The following is an 18,650-nucleotide window of genomic DNA, read 5'->3' on the forward strand; positions in this document are numbered from 1 at the left end:
ACGTGGAGACTGGTTGAAAATTAGATCTTTATGTGATCAAAAGCTTAAAGCACGTAGTGATCTTTATTATAAATGTACGTTGATACACAGTATTGTGAAAGTATTTTTGCTTGTTTTAGGAAAAATGAAATGTCAAGCAGTTTTAGCGTTGCTGATCTAATGGTAGCTTAGATCATGAAAACTTCTCTGTATGTTTGAATTAGAATGGCATATTTTCGCAATTTTTAAAAATGTTGTGCACGAGTATGTAGCAGCAGTGTTACTTTTTTGATATTTTGCCTGTAGCAAAGCTTTGACATCTAAGCATAGGCATCAGGTACTCTGGCACAAGGTAAAGGATCTCTCAGCTTTGGAAAGTGTTGTTTCTAGGAAAGTGGTTTTGAGGATGGAATTTATACTACTTTTAGTCTGGGATTTTAGGTGATTAGTATTTTAAAGCAATTTTGTTTTAATAATTACATTTAAAATTTGAAAGTGCCTGGAAGTCAGCATTTGCAGCTCAATATCAGTCTTATTTGTGATGTGTAAACAGTGTATTTGCTCTTCAAAGTTCTTTGAATGAGAACGTGAATATGGGTATAACATTGTTGATGTATTGGAATGGCTGAAAATAAATAAGTAAGCATTCTTTAACAATTCTCTGCAGCACATAAATTGCTTTTAAAGTGAAATGGCTGTTAAAGACAAAGTTTTCTAGTCTTTTAAAGTACATTTAGAATCCTCCTTTTGAAGGCTACAGCTTACATTATTAAGCCTGAATATAAGCAATGATAGCTTTTATTCCATGATTTATGTAGGTTTTTTGAGTAGTGACTAGATAGTAACACTATGGTAAGATTTTCTTTTCTTTCTTTTTTCTTTTTTTTATGGAAATGCTGCTATTTTATAGAGGAATAACAAAATCAATGAGAAGGATTGCTTTTCAGTGTCTTGGTGATACATTTAATGGTGAAAATCTTTACCTCTTAATTTGGGAAGTACTCATATCCTTCTGAAGTTCAGATTTAACTGAATTGAGGTTCTGTTTTATTCAACTAAGAAAATTTTTAAGCAACAGAAGTATTAAAATAACAAAATTATATACATGCATTTAATATAGATAAAATTGCAAATATAAAAGTCCTAATTTGCAATACACTTCTAATTTTTCTGCATTTTTTGTGAAAGTCTTAGTGAATGGTTGACCACGTGTCTGTAGTTTTAAATATGTACCTCTTTTTGATATTGCTCTAAGTTGAATAGCTGATAGGATAGCACATAGGATAGTTCAGTGACTCCCACAATTATCCCATAGATCATTGATTGACCAATCTTGATCGGAACTGGAAATTAGTTATAAAGGCACCAAAGCAAGGAAAATAAATCCTTCTCTCAAAAAGCAAACAAAACCCCCAAAACCATCCAAAAGATGCAGCCCCCAAACTCCATTAAGCAATTAAACTCCTGTATTTATTTGTAGTAGTTTTTTTAAAGTCTTTAGTCAGAACTGCTAAATTTTTACATTGACTACCACGCTAACAAGTTATTTGGATTAAATGAAAGTGTGTGTATGAAAGGTAGGGCATTTAGTAAATGTTATTTGAGTCAGAAGCATGATGATTTTTTTTTAACCCCATAGTAAATAAAAGATGGGTCAATCCAGATAGAGGAAGGATCGTTGACGGTAGATCTGAAAGTTAAGAGTGATGAACAGGAAGGTTATAAAAGCATACCAGTCTAGGTCCATTTAGCATAAGGGCTGATACCTTACAGACCTAAAACCTCTGAGGCCATCTAGTCATAGTACTGTAGCCGACTTGTATGACAGCCTGAGTCATCAAGTAAAAGTTAAATTTATTTCTTATAAAAAGAAAAAGTGCAAAACATTTTAGATTTTTTTAAAAATTAGTTTTATTTTTTAATTTATTTTTTATTTTATTTTTAAAATTTATTTATTTATTTTTGTCTGCTTTGGGTCTTCATTGTTGCGCACGGGCTCTCTCCAGTTGCGCCAGCAGGGGCTACTCCTCGCTGCTGTGTGCAGGCTTCTCATTATGGTGGCCTCTCTTGTTGCAGAGCACAGGCTCCAGGCGCCCAGGCTTAAGCCCTTGTGGCTCATGGGCTCTAGAGCACAGGCTCAGCAGCTGTGGTGCCCGGGCCCAGTTGCTCCACGGCATGTGGGATCCTCCCGGACCAGGGCTCGAACCCGTGTCCCCTGCATTGGCAGGCGGACTCCCAACGAGTGCGCCACCGGGGAAGTCCTAGATTTTTAAAACTATGAAATAAAAGTTTTGGTGTATAAAGAGGTAAACTACTAAAGAGTTCGCAGCCCATTTTCCTGTAAGACTGAATAAATTATTAACTGGTAAATGTGGAAGGTAAAGGTGGACATGTGCTGAAGGTGTCCAACATTTAGAATTACAAAAAACAGGGACTTGTGTGGCGGTCCAGTGGGTAAGACTCCGTGTTCCCAGTGCAGGGGGCCCAGGTTCGATCCCTGATCGGGGAACTAGGTCCTGCATGCATGCTGCGACTAAGAAGTCCACATGCTGTAACTAGAAGATCCTGCATGCTGCAGTAAAGATCAACTAAAGATCCCACATGCTGCAACGAAGACCCCGTGTGCCGCAGCTGAGACCAGGCATAGCCAAAATAAATAGAAATAAATACATAAATATTAAAAAAAAAGAATTATAACAAACAATAGAACAAACATATTACTTGATAATAAGCTGCCTTAACTGATTCCAGTAACCAATAAAACTTGTATAGATCTTATAATTTTTGTTAGCATTTATTACCTTATTTCCTTAAAATGACCCTGTGAAGTATCCCAAGACAAAACCAGTGCATTTCACTAAATTTTTGCCTTGAAAGTGTAGTTACAGAATTTAATGAAAATAGAGGCTTTCCTTAGAATTGAATAATTTGAGGTATGTAATTATCAATGATTTTAAAGGGATAGATGTTCAAAGATTTTTCAAGCTAGGCTTTTCCTCCATCTTTCTAATACTGTTATTCTGCAATTTCAGGTTAAATTTATGTTGAGAGTTTTCATCATTCCAACCAAATATTTGTCACTGCAGAGATAGTAGTTTACTATGATTTCGGTTTCTCGTGTAACCTTTTGCTTTTCATGCCTTGTTTTTTCATTTGCTTAGTTTTGTCTTTCTATATCCTCCAGCAGCTCGGTAAAATGCTTCTCAGTACAATTTTCCACATGGTCAAATCTGTCACATAAACTTACCACTTGCACTTATTCCTGTAGTCATCCCTTCTGTAGCTGTCCTTCTTCCTGCTTTATTCTGGATTGTTTTCTGTTTAGGCCTGCTGCAAAGCTGTTATCTTGGGACATTCTGGGAATTTTTTTCACTTTTGTTGAATCCCTTTTTTCCTGGATCCCATGCCTTCCTTTTAGTTTATTCCTTCTTTTTGGTTTCTTTACTATTACTGTGAAAGAGTGCATGAGATATTTTGGGGGGTTTCGTTTTTACTCTCACACTTGACTGTTGGGCTGTTGAGAGATTTCTGTATTGGAAATCATTTTTCCTTGAAAGTTTGCAGGTGTTCCTTTATTGCTTGGCTTCCAATGTTGATGCTGAGAAATTTGATCTCCAAAAAACTGTCTTTTGTCCTATCTGGGAGATTTCAATCCTTTTACTGAATTTTAAAATTTCAGGTATCTTTTTAAAAAAAATGTTTTATGAGCTCTTCTCTATTTCTGTATTATAGCATCTTGTTTCATTTTCATGGGACAGCATCTTCTGTTATCTCTTCAAGGATATTAATTACAGTTTCTTTGACATTTTCTTCCGTGCCTTGCATTGTTTTTGGTTCCTCTAACTTTTTTTCTGTTTGTTTTGGTCTCTTTTTTTTGTTGTTGAAGGCTTTCTTCAGATCTGTGTGATCCTCAGCAGTTCCTTCATATTCAAGAGAATGTTGCAAAACTGATTGAAAGCTCACTGGGCATGCATGAGCATAGCTTAGTGACTAATGAACTCCCTTGTTTTTATCTTTTTTTTTTTTTCTCTGGGTGGTGGGTAAGAAGGCTTTCAGTTTCTTCAGATAATGGTCCTTCATTTTTCTGTCCGTCTGCATAAGTGGAATAATGGAGCGAGGAGAGGATTGGCAGAAGTAATGAGTATTGATGGCAGAGTTCTAGTGCTGGGTGGAGGAAGAAAGCTACTACAAGTCTCACCAGTTTCTAAATTTTCACTTAGTCTCCTTGTTTTCATACCAGCGCTCGCTTCTCCCTTTTTCTGTGTGTGTCGACCCTGAGGCTGGAGCCACGCTCTGATTCAGTATTGCTGAACACCTCTCATTCCCTTAGGAGTGTGGGGGTGGGAGTGGGGGCAGGGGGTGAAGCAGTGTGGTTCTGTCATCTTGGCTTTCCCAGCACCTCCCATTTCTAAACCCTTCTGGGGTGCTGCAGAGTAAACAGGGTTGTTTGTCATTATTTCTTTCTATAGGGATTTACCTTTACCTTCTTCCATTTATGCCAGGTCATTTACCGTTCCACCATCAACGTTCTGTCTTTATAAATTGTATTTCAGGTTACAGTTACAGTATCTCCTAGTTACATTAAAGGTGGAATTTATGTTTCTAGTTCTTTTTCTCCCTATTGTTGTGGTATGTTTTTCAAGAAGAGATCTTAAATTTTAGCCTTATTTTGATTTGTTCCTATTTGTGGGACACTGGTGAAATCACTTAATCTTTTTGAGCTCATACTCATCTGTTATTATAGGTATCCACAGCACGGTTGTTAGAATTACATGAGCCTGGTGTATGGTAGACATTTGTAGGCATATTAGTTCCTAACCATTCTTTCCTGTATAACACATTGGACACATTTAGTTTCACTGAATTCATGGGTAGGTATAACCTGTATAGTTTTCCCATTGGTATCCTGGTTTCTGAGAATTTTTGGTATTAGTATGAACAATACTAACTTGTTGAAAGAAGTTTATATGTCAGAGGTTTACAGTTATTATAGTAAATGTCATTAATTTTTCACCATCCTCAAATGAAGTTTCAAATTATGGGTAAACTACTTAAAATAGGATATTGAAAAAATAATGATACTTTTTCAGTTAGAGTGTTAGAGTAAAGAGAATTCTGATGAAATAATTGTGGCTTATATGAAATCTTTGTGTGTGTGTGATTAAGGAGAATTAATAATAAATGTACACTCTTACCAACTAAACTAATTTTTTTATCACTTTAAACATTTTTATTTCTGAAGGCACATTAAAATTTGTACATTTTTTTTGAATTGTAGATTTAAAATATTTAACTTTCTTTTTTGAAAATATTTAACTTTTTATCATGAAAAAAATTTAATTAATACAGTAGAAACCAGAACGGTATAATTTTGGTTTTCTCCTTTGAGGATAATGAAAATGTCAGAATTAGTAAATTCTGTCAAGCTTTTTTGAGATGGGCCACAAGCTGATGCAGTGAGTACTTAGGGGCAATTTGAGCTAGAATATAAGCTTCTTGAGGACAGAAACAACAAAAATAAGAACAAGGGTTAACATTTATAGAACTATATACTCAGCACTTTATATAGATTTTTATTTAATTTTCACAACTTCTTTAAAGTTTAGTTAGTAGACTTTTGAAAGTGCTTTATGGAAGCTCAGAATAATTTAAGTGACTTGCTGAAGGATATGAAATAAGAAGTAAATCTAGGTTTCAGATCTTTAGATAGTTTGACCTCAGAGCTCTCTCTCTAAACTACTGTGCAAACCATGTTAATATTTTTAAATCTCCTTCATCCAGAATTGTACCTTGCATTGTGAGATAGTTTGCCAAGTAGATGAACTGGGCTTTGATGGAAAATTAGGACTTATGTAAATGGAGATGATGGAGACAGGCTTGTTAGGCAGGAGGGATGGTGTGAGCAAGATTGTAGAGACAGGAGTGTGTCTGGTGTGTTCACTGGTCTGTGAGAAGAACCATTTGGCTGGGATTGATGATTTTGTACAAAGTTGTGAGATAGGACTGCATGGCAGTTGAAAGTCTGCCATAATCTGCTTTCTATTTGTCTGGATAAGGAGTTCAGACTTCATTCTGTGGGCAACAGCAAGGCACAGTTTTTTAGTAGGGTGATAATATATTCAAACTGGTATTTTAGGAATATTACTTTAGTAGCATTGTATAGGAGAGATTGGCTGAGAAAATTGTAGAGTCAGGGGTATTGGAGACTACTGTAGTAGTGAAATGAAGTGCTTTTAGTGGTGAAGCGATTGGTACTCCTGGACATGAAAAGGAAGATTTTAAGAGGGATTATATGATAGGGCATCATGGTTTTCAAATATATAGCAAGAAAGGAGGACTTACATGTTATTTTATGCTTTCAGATGGAGAGAATAAGCATTTTTTGAAAAAATGTGGGTATGCCTGTAAGAGAACTGGTTCAAAAAGATGGATGTGAGTTTGAGATGCAGGCAAGTACCTTATTAAAGTTCTGTTATCAGATGCATGTCAAATTAGTAGTGAGTCCAAGGATGAGGTTTAAAAATGTTGCTCTGTATGTAGGAGATTCTGTTCAGTTAACATGTGTGCTTCAGTGTGTGTATGTGGAGGGCTTTTTCTGTGAGGAGCAAATAATCTCAGATCATTAATTCTTAGGTAACCAGCTGTTCACAGTCTTGAAAAAGTCTCTAAAAACCCCAAGATTAGGCATGGTCCCTTATCCTTCATTCCACTCAACAGTTTAACAATTTACATTCCATTTGTCCTTCCCCTTTCAGCATCCCCTGCCATTTTCCTTATCTCTGCTGCAGCTATTTTAGCATTTGGTTTAGTTTGGGGCCCTTTTACAGTAGTAGTCTCTCTGGCTTTGCTAATGACCCTGTTAGTTTTCTTACGTCTATTTTTAGCACTTCTCAAATCTTAGCTTAGTCCAGAGGTTTAGATCTGTGTATTCAGTTGCCTCCTTGACATGACCACTATTAGGTGGTCCATAGAACTGTAAGAGTAATATGTTCACAACTCATTGTCTTCCTTACCCAAATTTGTCTTTCCATGTATGCTCCTTATCTCAGCGCTGAAGTTTGAAAACTGAATTCTCCACTTTAACTTTATCACACCTGTAGCCAGATCTTTTCACTTCTAGCCACTGTCTTTCACATCTATCTACTTTTATGCCTTCCTTTCTCTTAGTATTAGTTGAAAGCTAATTATCTCTAGCCTAATTATCTCTAACCTCAATTATTGTATAACTGCTTCCTTATTGGGCTCTCTACTTCACATCTATGATCTTTCATTTCATTCTTCATTCTACAGCCTTAGTGATAACTAGAGATCTAAATGCCTATTTGATGTCACTCTTCTGTTCATGAGTTGATGTTCAAATTCCTTAAAATGTCCCCTAAGGTTCTGGATGATCATATCCTCGTTTAGCTCTTCAGCTTCTCCTCAGTGCTCTTTGCTGCCTAGAACTTTCTCCATCCATTATCCTTCCATCTCTAGTTCCACACTTCTACTCCACTGAACTTATTCATCTTTTAGGACTGAACTTGAAAGGGAGGCCTTTGCTGCTCCCTGGACTAGATTAGGTCCCCTTGCTGTCTCTTCCCATATCACTTTGCCATATCCTGACTTTCTTCACTTCATTTTTTTTTTTTTTTAATTTTTATTGGGGTATAGTTGATTTACAATGTTGTGTTAGTTTCAGGTGTACAGCAAAGCGAATCCATTATACATATATCCACTCTTTTTTAGATTCTTTTCCCATATAGGCCATTACAGAGTATTGAGTAGAGTTCCCTGTACTATACAGTAGGTCCTCATTAGTTATCTATTTTATATATACTAGTGTGTATATGTCAGTCCCAATCTTCCAATTTATCCCCCCCACTTACCCCCTGGTAACCTTAAGTTTATTTTCTACATCTGTAACTCTATTTCTGTTTTGTAGATAAGTTCATTTATAGCCTTTTTTTAGATTCCACATATTTCTGTTTTGTAGATAAGTTCATTTATAGCCTTTTTTTAGATTCCACATATAAGCAATATCATATGATATCTGTCTTTCTCTGACTTCCTTCACTTAGTATGATAATCTCTAGGTCCATCCATGTTGCTGCAAATGGCATTATTTCGTTCTTTTTCATGGCTGAATAATATTCCATTGTATATATGTACTGCATCTTCTTTATCCATTCCTCTGTTGATGGACATTTAGGTTGCTTCCATGCCCTGGCTACTGTAAATAGCATTGCAGTGAACAATGGGGTGCATGTATCTTTTCAAATTATGGTTTTCTCCAGATATATGCCCAGGAGTGGGATTGCTGGATCATATGGTAGCTCTATTTTTAGTTTTTTAAGGAACCTCCATATTCTCCATAGTGGCTGTATCAATTTACATTCCCACCAACAGTGTAGGAGGGTTCCCTTTTCTCCATACCCTCTCCAGCATTTATTATTTGTAGACTTTTAAATGATGGCCATTCTGACTGGTGTGAGGTGATACCTCATTGTAGTTTTGAGTTGCATTTCTCTAATAATTAGTGATGTTGAGCATCTTTTCATGTGCTTTTTAACCATCTGTATGTCGTCTTTGGAGAAATGTCTATTTAGATCCTCTGCCCATTTTTTGATTGGGTTGTTTGTGATAGTGAGCTGCATGAGCTGTCTGTGTTTTGGAGATCAATCCCTTGTCGATTGCTTTGTTTGCAAATATTTTCTCCCATTCTGAGGGTTGTCTTTTCATTTTCTTCACTTCATTTTAATCACATGTTTAGTTGTCTTCTTCACCAGACTGTAAGCTCTCTGGAATCTGGGGCTGTGATTATCTTGTTTCAGGTCAGACCTCCAACTTCTGGGTACTTGATAACTTTGAGCAATGAATAAGTTGCACTACGTTACGGCTGTTTTTGCCTCCTCAGAAGAGATGTCTGATTGTTGTTCAGGAAAATCTTGGCAGGTTATTTCAAATGTGAAAATAGCAGAAGGTGATAATGGGATGAGAAGTTGACCAGCTGCTCACAAACAATGGGCAGATTGTCAGGTGAGCACAAGAGGCAGGTATTAATGGCATGATAACTAGAAAGAAAATGAACTGTGTGGATAATAATAATTGAATGTTTGACTAATCTTGAATTATCACAATTGCTATTTTATATATTCTAACCTCAAAAAATTAAACTTACTACACATTGTACAAACAGGATATTTTATATTTTTAATCTGAGCTTGTTTACAAAATCTAATGGAATTATAAATGAAAACCTTTGCTCTATTTGGAATTTATTTAGACATAAAATTAGGAATTATAATTAATTTTGTTCCAGTAATTAGTTTTTAATACCATTTACTGAATAGTTTTTCCTTTCCACACAGATATAGAATGCCAGCTTTTATCATGTACTACTAAAAATCAAAAAGTTCCCTCTTTGAAATGCAAATCAAAACTACAATGAGGTACCACCTCACACTGGTCAGAAGGGCCATCATTAAAAAGTCTACGAATAGCGACTTCCCTGGTGGCACAGTGGTTAAAAATCTGCCTGCCAGCGCAGGGCCACGGGTTCGAGCCCTTTTCCGGGAAGATCCCACATGTCGCGGAGCAACTAAGCCTGTGCGCCACAACTACTGAGCCTGCACTCTAGAGCCTGCAAGCCACAACTACTGAAGCCCGCATGCCTAGAGCCCGTGCTCTGCAATAAGAGAAGCCACCGCAATGAGAAGCCCATGCACTGCAACGAAGAGTAGCCCCCGCTCGCTGCAACTAGAGAAAGTGTGCGTGCAGCAATGAAGACCGAACGCAGCCAAAAACAAACAAACAAACAAATTAATTAATTAATTAATTAATTTTTAAAAGTACGAATAATAAATGCTGGAGACGGTGAGGAGAAAAGGGAACCCACCTGCACTGTTGGTTTAATTGGGTGCAGCCACCCATGTAAATTGGTGCAGCCACTGTGGAAAACAGTATGGAGGTTCCTTAAAAAAACTAAAAATAGAGTTGCCATATACTCCTAGGCATATACCTAGACAAGACTATAATTTGAAAAGACGCATGCACCCCTATGTTCATAGAAGCACTGTTTACAATAGCTAAGGCTTGGAAACAACCTAAATGTCCATCAACAGATGGCTGGATAAAGAAGATGCGGTGTATATATACAGTGGAATATTACTCAGCCATTAAAAAAGCATGAAATAATGCCATTTGCAGCAACATGGATGGACCTAGAGATTATCATAGTAATCAAAGTAAATCAGAAAGAGAAAAACAAATACCATATGATATCACTTATATGTGGAATCTAAAATACGACACAAATGAACATAACAAAATAGAAACAGACTCACAGACATAGAGAACAAACTTGTGGTTGCCAAGGGGAAGGGGGGATGGGGGAGGGAAGACTGGGAATTTGGGATTAGCAGATACAAACTATTATATATAGGATGGATAAACAAGGTCCTACCGTATAGCACAGGGAACTGTATTCAATATTCTGTGATAAACCATAATGGGAAAAGATATGAGAAAGAATATCTGTAACTGGGTCACTTTGCTGTACAGCAGAAATTAACACAATGTTGTAAATCAACTATAGTTCAATAAAATTAAAAATAAAGTTCCCTCTTGCCACTTAGTGCTCTCCTACTACTTCCACTCTGGGGGTGATCTGTTTTATGTCCCAATGGTTTTGCCTTTTTCAGAATGTCTTTTAAGTTGAACTATCTAACTTTTTTCATGTTTGGCTTCTTTCATTTAGCATGTTGCTTTTGAGTTGTTACATTAATCAGTTCATTCTTTTCTATTTCTAGTTGTAGTTCATTGTATGGAGACACCACACTTTGTTTTTTCGTTTGCCAGTTGATGGACATTTGGATTGTTTCTAGTTTTTGATAATTATTATAAAGCCTGCTACAAACATTTACTTACAAATCTTAGGATGGATATATGTTTTCATTTCTCTTCAGTAAATACCTAGAAGTAGAATTGCTGGGTTGTATGGTTAAGTGCATGTTTAACTTCATAAGAAACTGTCAAACTTTTCTAAAGTGGCTGTACCATTTTTCATTCCCACTAGCCCTTTGATACTGTCAGTTTATTAAATTTTAGCCATCCTAGTGGACATGTAGTAGTATTTCATTGTGGTTTTAATTTGCAATTCCTAATGACTAGCGATGTTGAACATCTTTTCATGTGCTTATTTTCCAGCCCTGTCTCTTTTTTGTGCAGTGTCTGTTCAAATTGTCTATTATTGGCTGTTTTCTTATTATTAGGAAATTGTGAAAGTTCTCTACATATTCTGTGAACAAGTTCCATACGAGATACGTATTTTTGCAAATGTATTCTCCAATTCCTTGGCTTTTCTTTCTCTTAATATTGTCCTTTACACTTTTTCACAGCAGAAAATTTTAATTTTGATTAGGTCCACTTTATAATTTATTTCTTTTATGGTTTGTGCTTTTTGTGTCTGAACTAAGGGAGCTTTGCCTAACCCAAGGTCATACAGGTTTTCTCTTACGTTTTCTTTTAGATACTCTGTAGTTTTAGGTTTTACATTTAGGTCTGTGATGCATTCGGAAAATTTTTGTATGTGAGTTTTGGATCAAGGTTCCTTTACCCTTATTTTTCCTTTTTGATTAACTTAAGAGTTATTTTGTAAAGAACCCCCTCCCCCCATCCCATAGAGATTTTTATTAAATATATTGATTGAATTAGGGGCAAACTGTACTTGTTACAGAACAGAATTATCTTTGTACTTAAAAGCTACATGTATATCTTTACCTATTCTTTTATATCTCTGTAAAATTTATTGATATTTAATACATATTATGAGTTTTCTTGTATTTTGTTTTATTTTGGGGAGTTTTTTTTCCAGATTATTACTGGTATATAAGAAAGCTTTTGGTTTTTCTACATGTACTTGATAATTGGGTATATAATTTTATAACAGTGAAAGGTTATCAATTATTTATAATCAGGAACAGATTGAATTACAGTAAGATTACTTTGTAACGTTCAGGAAGTGATTTGTTTGTGGTACATCAAGCATTGTGTTTGTCTTTAAAATCTGAGATCTCTAGTAGCAGAGTGTATAATTATTCAACTTAAACATTTTTAGTACTTAGATGCTGTGGTAGGTGTTAACAAAAATGACTAAATCAATAATTTGCAGTCCATGCCTTCAAGTAACTTAAACAATCTAGCAGGGTAGTAGAAAAAGTAGTTATAATATTTAGTACAGTAAGTTAAATACCACAAGGTAAATGGAAAGTAGTGGTGGTAGCTAGTGGGAGTGGGCGCAGGTAGATGTTAAGAAAGGGAGAAGGGATGCAGGAGGAAGGAGAGGGTGTTTTGAGAGAAACTTTGAAAGACAGTGTGGTAGGATTTCAATAAAGTTAAAGAAGTTCTAGTTAGAGCATTATATGAAGTGTAACATTCATGGGAACTCTATAGGAAAACTGAGCTATGCAGTGTCACAGATACTGAGGCAGGAAATAATTTATAGATATTTGATTCTCTTTATAGCTTTGACATTATATATTGCTAAGCATCTTTATTCTAGCCGTTCATCTTAGATTTTAAAATATCAGTTGTTTTTATAAGATACTCTGTTTTAACATTTCTCTGAAGTCATTGCATGTCTTGTACATACATAACTTAGCCCAGCTTCTTTGAGTATAAGAAGATTTTGAGAAGGCTGCATTAGGTATTGCTGTGTAACAAACTAACCTAAAGCTTGGAGGCTTAAAACAACAACCATTTTATTGTATCTAATGATGTTCTGGGTCAGGAGTTCAGTAGGATTGGCTAGGTAATTTTGCTTCATTCGGGGCTGACTGGGGTTACTCAGTGGTGTTCATTTGGTGGCTAGTCTTGTCTGGTGAGTCCATGATGACTTTACTCATGTGCCTGTTGCCTTGGCAGGGATGATGAGATGCTGAGCTGGTCCCCTCTCTCTCCTGTCATCTCAGCGCCTTTTTACATGATCTCCTCCTCATCAGGATAGTAGGATTTCTTACATGGCAGAAGGAGACCAAGAGACCTGGGTGGAAACAGCAAGGCTTTTTCTAACCTAGCTTTGGAAGCTTGAAACAGTTCCTCCCTGTATATTTATTAGGGCCTTAATAGGTATATTTGTTTTGTAAAATTTTATTAAGAGCATATTCTGCATTGAACTGAAATAGATAAAGCACCTATAGGAGAGTTATTTAGTGGTATTAGCTAAATACATAACTTTTAAAAATTTAGAACCTTAATTGGTTGTATGAAAAAGTATAATTAGGAGTGTATAAAAAGAGCATTTGTTCCCACTTATGTTATTACATTAACCGGAAATAACTATATGATTTACTGTTTGCATTATAGAGTATAATTTTAACTAAATAATTGTATAATGTCGACTTAACAGGTCTAGAATGTCCCAGGTTTTATGTGTCACTTTTTTTTTTTTTTAAAGGGAAATTGGGGCTGGATAGTGAAGGGTCTTTTATTATGTATTTCTTTTTTTAAAAAATAAATTTATTTATTTAATTTATTTATTATTTTTGGCTGTGTTGGGTCGTCATTGCTGCATGTAGGCTTTCTCTAGTTATGGTGAGTGGGAGCTACTCTTCATTGCAGTGCTCGGGCTTCTCATTGCAGTGGCTTCTCTTGTTGTGGAGCACAGGCTCTAGGCATGTGGGCTTCAGTCGTTCCGGCACGTGGGCTGCAGTAGTTGTGTCTCGCGGGCTCTAGAGTGCAGGCTTAGTAGTTGTGGCACATGGGCTCAGTTGCTCCGCGACATGTGGGATCTTCCCAGACCAGGGCTCGAACCCGTGTCCCCTGCATTGGCAGGTGGATTCTTAACCACTGCACCACCAGGGAAGCCCAATATGTGTCACATTTTATATAACAACTATAGTGTAAGATTAAGTGACTGAGTGGTTTAATTCTGTAATCTAGATACCAATTATAATATCTCACTACTTAATATCTTTGTTTTACAATATATTGAAAAAAGAAGTAATTGTACTTCTGCTTTAGAGGCAAATTTTTCCTGCTAGGTCAATGAAGAAAACCTGACTTGAAATCTTTTGTTATGGCAGGAGAGGGAGCCCAAACCACTTTTCCATGTTATGCCTGGCTTGGCTTTCATGTAGGTATATAAGTATTTTTGTCTTCCTGTTACTTTTTTTTTGGTGTTCTTGGGACTACTATTGCTATACTATTTTGTCACTCTGTGCATGTTACTAGAGGCTTTACTAATAAAACTCTACTACTTGTTTTTAATAATAATGGCTACATTTATCAAGTGCCTTTAGTATACTGGGCATGTGTTGGAAATAATGCATATGTTGCCTTTAATTCTTCTAAAAAAAAATCTAAAAGATAAATGCTGTTGTCTTTGACAGATGAGAATGCTGAGGCACAACACAATTCAGTAGCTTGTTTGTGTCAGTTGGTCAGTTGTTGGTAGAGCTGAAATTTGAACTTAATATGTCTAACTGCAAAGCCTGAGTTATTTCCACCGTACAGTAGACCACCTGTCCGAGGTTTCATTTTCTGTGGTTTCAGGTACTTGGGGTCAACCACTGTCTGAAAATATTAAATGGAAAATTCCAGAAATAAACAATTCATAAGTTGTAAATTGCGTGCTCTTCTGAGTAGCGTGATGAAATCTTGCACCGTCCTGCTCCATCCCTCCCAGGTAGTTAATCATGCCTTTGCCCAGCACATCCACACACTGCATGCGCTACCCACCTGTTAGTCACTTAGCAGCCATCTCAGTTATCAGATCTACTGTCGTATTCATGTACCCTTATTTTACTTAATAATGGCCCCAAAGCAGAGGAGTAGTGATGCTGGCGATTTGAATATTCTCTTGCTGTGCCTAATTTATAAATTAAACTTTATCGTATGTATGTATAGGAAAAACATAGTATACATAGGGTTCAGTACTATTTGTGATTTCAGGCATCCAACCGGTTTTAGAATATATCCCCCCAGGGTAAGGGGAGACTACTGAATTACAATCCATTTAAAGTTTCTTAATCTCCAGCTGTCTTAAACTGTCCCATTTTCAACATTCTGTTCCTTTTTTTTTTTTCTTTTCTTTTGGCCTCTAATATGTTAGCCAAAGCAACCTGCCTATTCCTTTGTTTTTCTTTCTTTTTTTTTTTTTTTTTTTTGGCCTATTCCTGAATAGTAGGAGACATAAGAATTTTACAGTTTGAACTTCCTCTTCATATCTTGAGGCAGAACCATTTTTTGCACTGCTGTACAAAACATAAGATGTTGTTACTGTATGAGTCATTGTACTAAGTATTTCCCTTTTATAAAAAAAAAAAAAGGAAACATAGAATTAAGGAATACTAGAAAAGGAGTCTTCAGAGATCAGTTATTATTGCCCCTGATTATATAAGCACAAGCAGCAGAAGCTCCGTGACACTCCCTCATTTCAGCAGTTCACAAGTCCTTGTGTTCTTAGTCGACTGGGTCTGCATAGGTCTTTCAGATCTCGGGGTTCTTAATGTATCAGTTTTTACAGTTATGTCCATAAGGACAATTCACCCTGATTTCAGCAGTTTGCCACAGTGTGGATGGGTAAACAACTCTAGAGGAGGAAGAGTCAGGTGTTTTAAATACCGTCTGCCTCATGCCTGTCAGATCTCAGCCATCCCTTAAACAGGAAGGAAAAGTTTTCTTCTTTCCTTCCAAGTTTCTGTAGCCTGTTTATACATTATTTCTTCCCCTATCATACAACTCTATTTACTGGGCAAGACTTGATGCAGAAGAGCCAGAAGTAGTGCTTATATATGTGCAGGTTATAAGTTATAAACTGTCTCTTATTTTTAAATATCAAAAAACATTCGTGGTAAATAATTCTCTTTATAGTTATTGGTTTTCTTTCCTAATGTGTGGTATAAGAGTTTTTAACTAGAAACAAGGGGACCTGATTAGGAGTTGTCCTGGTTCTGCCACTTAGTGTCTGTTCCTGGGAAAATCTTTTAAGTGCACTGAGACCCAACTTTTTCCTCTGTAAAATGAGGATAGTAGGTGAGATTTCTAAGTTGTTCCTGTGAAAAAACAAATTCTGTGGAAACTTTTCTGACAACTGCCCCACTCCAACACTATCTTATTCTTCTCTTGTTGTATCTCCACGATACCCTGCTTATTTCTAGAGTTTTATAAAAGAATTTATGTACTTTCTTATATTACGTCATGATTTCTCTAATTTCTCCTGTACTTCTTTCTTATGTGGAGTCAACAAGCACTTACTGCCTGCTGTACACTTGGCACTGTGGGGGGAATGCAAGGAGGAAAGCTAATAATATTTCTTTTTTTTTCTGAAAGGAGCATTTTTTAAATTAATTAATTAATTTATGGCTGTGTTGGGTCTTCGTTGCTGCACGCGGGCTTTCTTTAGTTGCGTCGAGTGGGGGCTTCTCATTGCGGTGGCTTCTCTTGTTGCAAGCACGGGCTCTAGGTGCGCTGGCTTCAGTAGTTGTGGCATGCAGGCTCAGTAGTTGTGGCTCACGGGCTTAGTTGCTCTGCGGCATGTGGGATCTTCCTGGACCAGGGCTCGAACCCGTGTCCCCTGCAATGGCAGGCAGACTCCCAACCACTGGGCCACCAGGGAAGCCCTATTTATATTTCTTGCTTTTAGAGTATTTATAATTTAATTGGAGAGATAATTAGCTGCAGTGTAAGCAAGGCTCTGTATTGTTACTCACCTTGTTTCTTTTTTCTGCATATTGACTTTTTTTTGTCTTCTGTGACTGCTGACACTTTAGATGCTTATCACTAGCAATTTGTTTCTATTTACTTGAACCATTTTCTTCTTTTTCCCCTGGAAACTGCATTCATATTGAACATCATTTATATGCAAAACACTCTTCTAGGTTCTGTAGAAGATAACAAAGATGAGTAAGATATGATAACTACAAAAGAGTTTATAATCCAGTAGGGCAGATGGAGCAGCTACACAATCAGAATTCAAATCGTAAGAGAGAGAGGTAGTGATCATTTCTAGTTGTAGGGATCTAAGAGTGCTTAATGAAAGAAGCTGAATTTCACCTAGATCTTTCAGGATGTGTAGGATTTTGGTAGGCAGAGTTGGGATGGGCAAGACATTCCAGCTCAATGGTATTAGCAAAAATACTGGAGTAAGACATTTGAATAATAATGGATCAAACATTCTGGAATTTTGTGTATATATACATGTGGATGAGTAGTAGAAGAAATTATTAAAAGATAAGGTGAGTCTTGACTAAGATTCTTGAATGGCATACTATGGGAATTTTCTTTTTTTGGTAGGGTTTGTTTAAAGCAGAAGAGAGTGCCATGATAAACTATACTTTCAAGGAATATTTGGTCATTCTATGCTTAGTGGACTGGTGGGGAGGAGAGAAACTCTAGGTAGGAAGATCACTTTTTTTCAAAAGGTAATGAATCAATGGTGGTGGTAGCTATGGAAAGCGAAAGGAAGATAGACATATTTTAATGGAAAAATAGACTGAACTGAGCAGGTGACAATGTTACGGGGAAATGGAAGAAGGAAGTATTATAAAGGTTTTTGAGAATTTTTTGAATTTGAATGTTAGGATGTTGTGCCGTTAACATAAAGAGAATTAAAAGGAGAGCTTGAACCTTAGTTATATGATAAAGATGATGATTTTGGTGTTAAATACATCTTATGGAGATGAAGGCGTGGAACTGGGTAGAAGGGTTGGGTTGAGACATTAGTTTGGGGATTCATTTGCCTAAAGTTATAGTTTAAATCATAGGATTGCATTTTTAGAGGAAATAGAAAGAAGAGAGGAAGCATGCCTAGGATATACCCTAGGGGAATGTGCAGGTTTGGGATGATAAATTGTGAGTTATTGAGTAGTTACGCAGGATAGTGCAGTTTCACTGCAACTTAGGGAGAATTTTGAGTTGGAGGTCAATAATGTCTGTTGCACTAAGGACTGAGGAGAAAGGGCTGAGAAGACATTGGATTTGGTGGTCTTGATTAGCTTTGTTGGGGAGGAGGTGTGATAAGTGTCTTCTACCCCCATCCGCTGTATGTGCAGTCCTTTCTCTTTTTATTGTATCCTTCATCTTTTTCTTTCCTTTGATGTTCTTATTTTTGTAATTTACTTTCCCTTCTGCATCCCCACTTAAATTCTGTATCATTTCTCTTATTCTCCTGCTTCCTGCTTGTTCTCAGATCTATTTCCAGCTGTACTTATTCCTGGGTGGGGAAGGATAATAGGGGAGGATATCAGTGTTGTTGCTCAGACCGATCAGTTTCATGGACTGCATTATTGCAGCGTGAATTATGGCACATATAACAAAGCAAGTAAAACTGTGATCACGTGAAGCCTCTTTGAGGTTTGTGCTACACGAATGTATTGCAGCTGAAAGCTTTAGCATGAAATTCTACCAAGATTTCTTAAGAACTGCCAGTGTGGATTTTTATGACACTTCTATTTAAAAAAAAAAAAAAAAAAAATCTGGGGACTTCCCTGGTGGTCCAGTGGCTAAGACTCTGTGCTCCCAACGCAGGGGGCCCGGGTTCAATCCCTGGTCAGGAACTAGATCCCTCATGCCACAGCTAAGAGTTCACATGCAAGTAAAGATCCCGCATACCACAGCTGAAGATCCCACATGACACAAGGAAGATCCCGCACAAGGCAACGGAGAGCCTGTGTGCTGCAACTAAATACCCG

The 18,650-nt window shown here is 36.7% G+C and overlaps 1 protein-coding gene across 1 annotated transcript in view; it reads left to right on the forward strand.

Annotated features, from left to right (window-relative positions):
• Positions 1–18,650, forward strand: part of RSBN1L (round spermatid basic protein 1 like) — a 62,823-nt gene that overhangs the window by 1,474 nt on the left and 42,699 nt on the right. The gene's annotated exons all lie outside the window — the stretch shown is intronic.

This window comes from Eubalaena glacialis, chromosome 8, assembly GCF_028564815.1.
Source record: "Eubalaena glacialis isolate mEubGla1 chromosome 8, mEubGla1.1.hap2.+ XY, whole genome shotgun sequence".
Taxonomy (NCBI): domain Eukaryota; kingdom Metazoa; phylum Chordata; class Mammalia; order Artiodactyla; family Balaenidae; genus Eubalaena; species Eubalaena glacialis.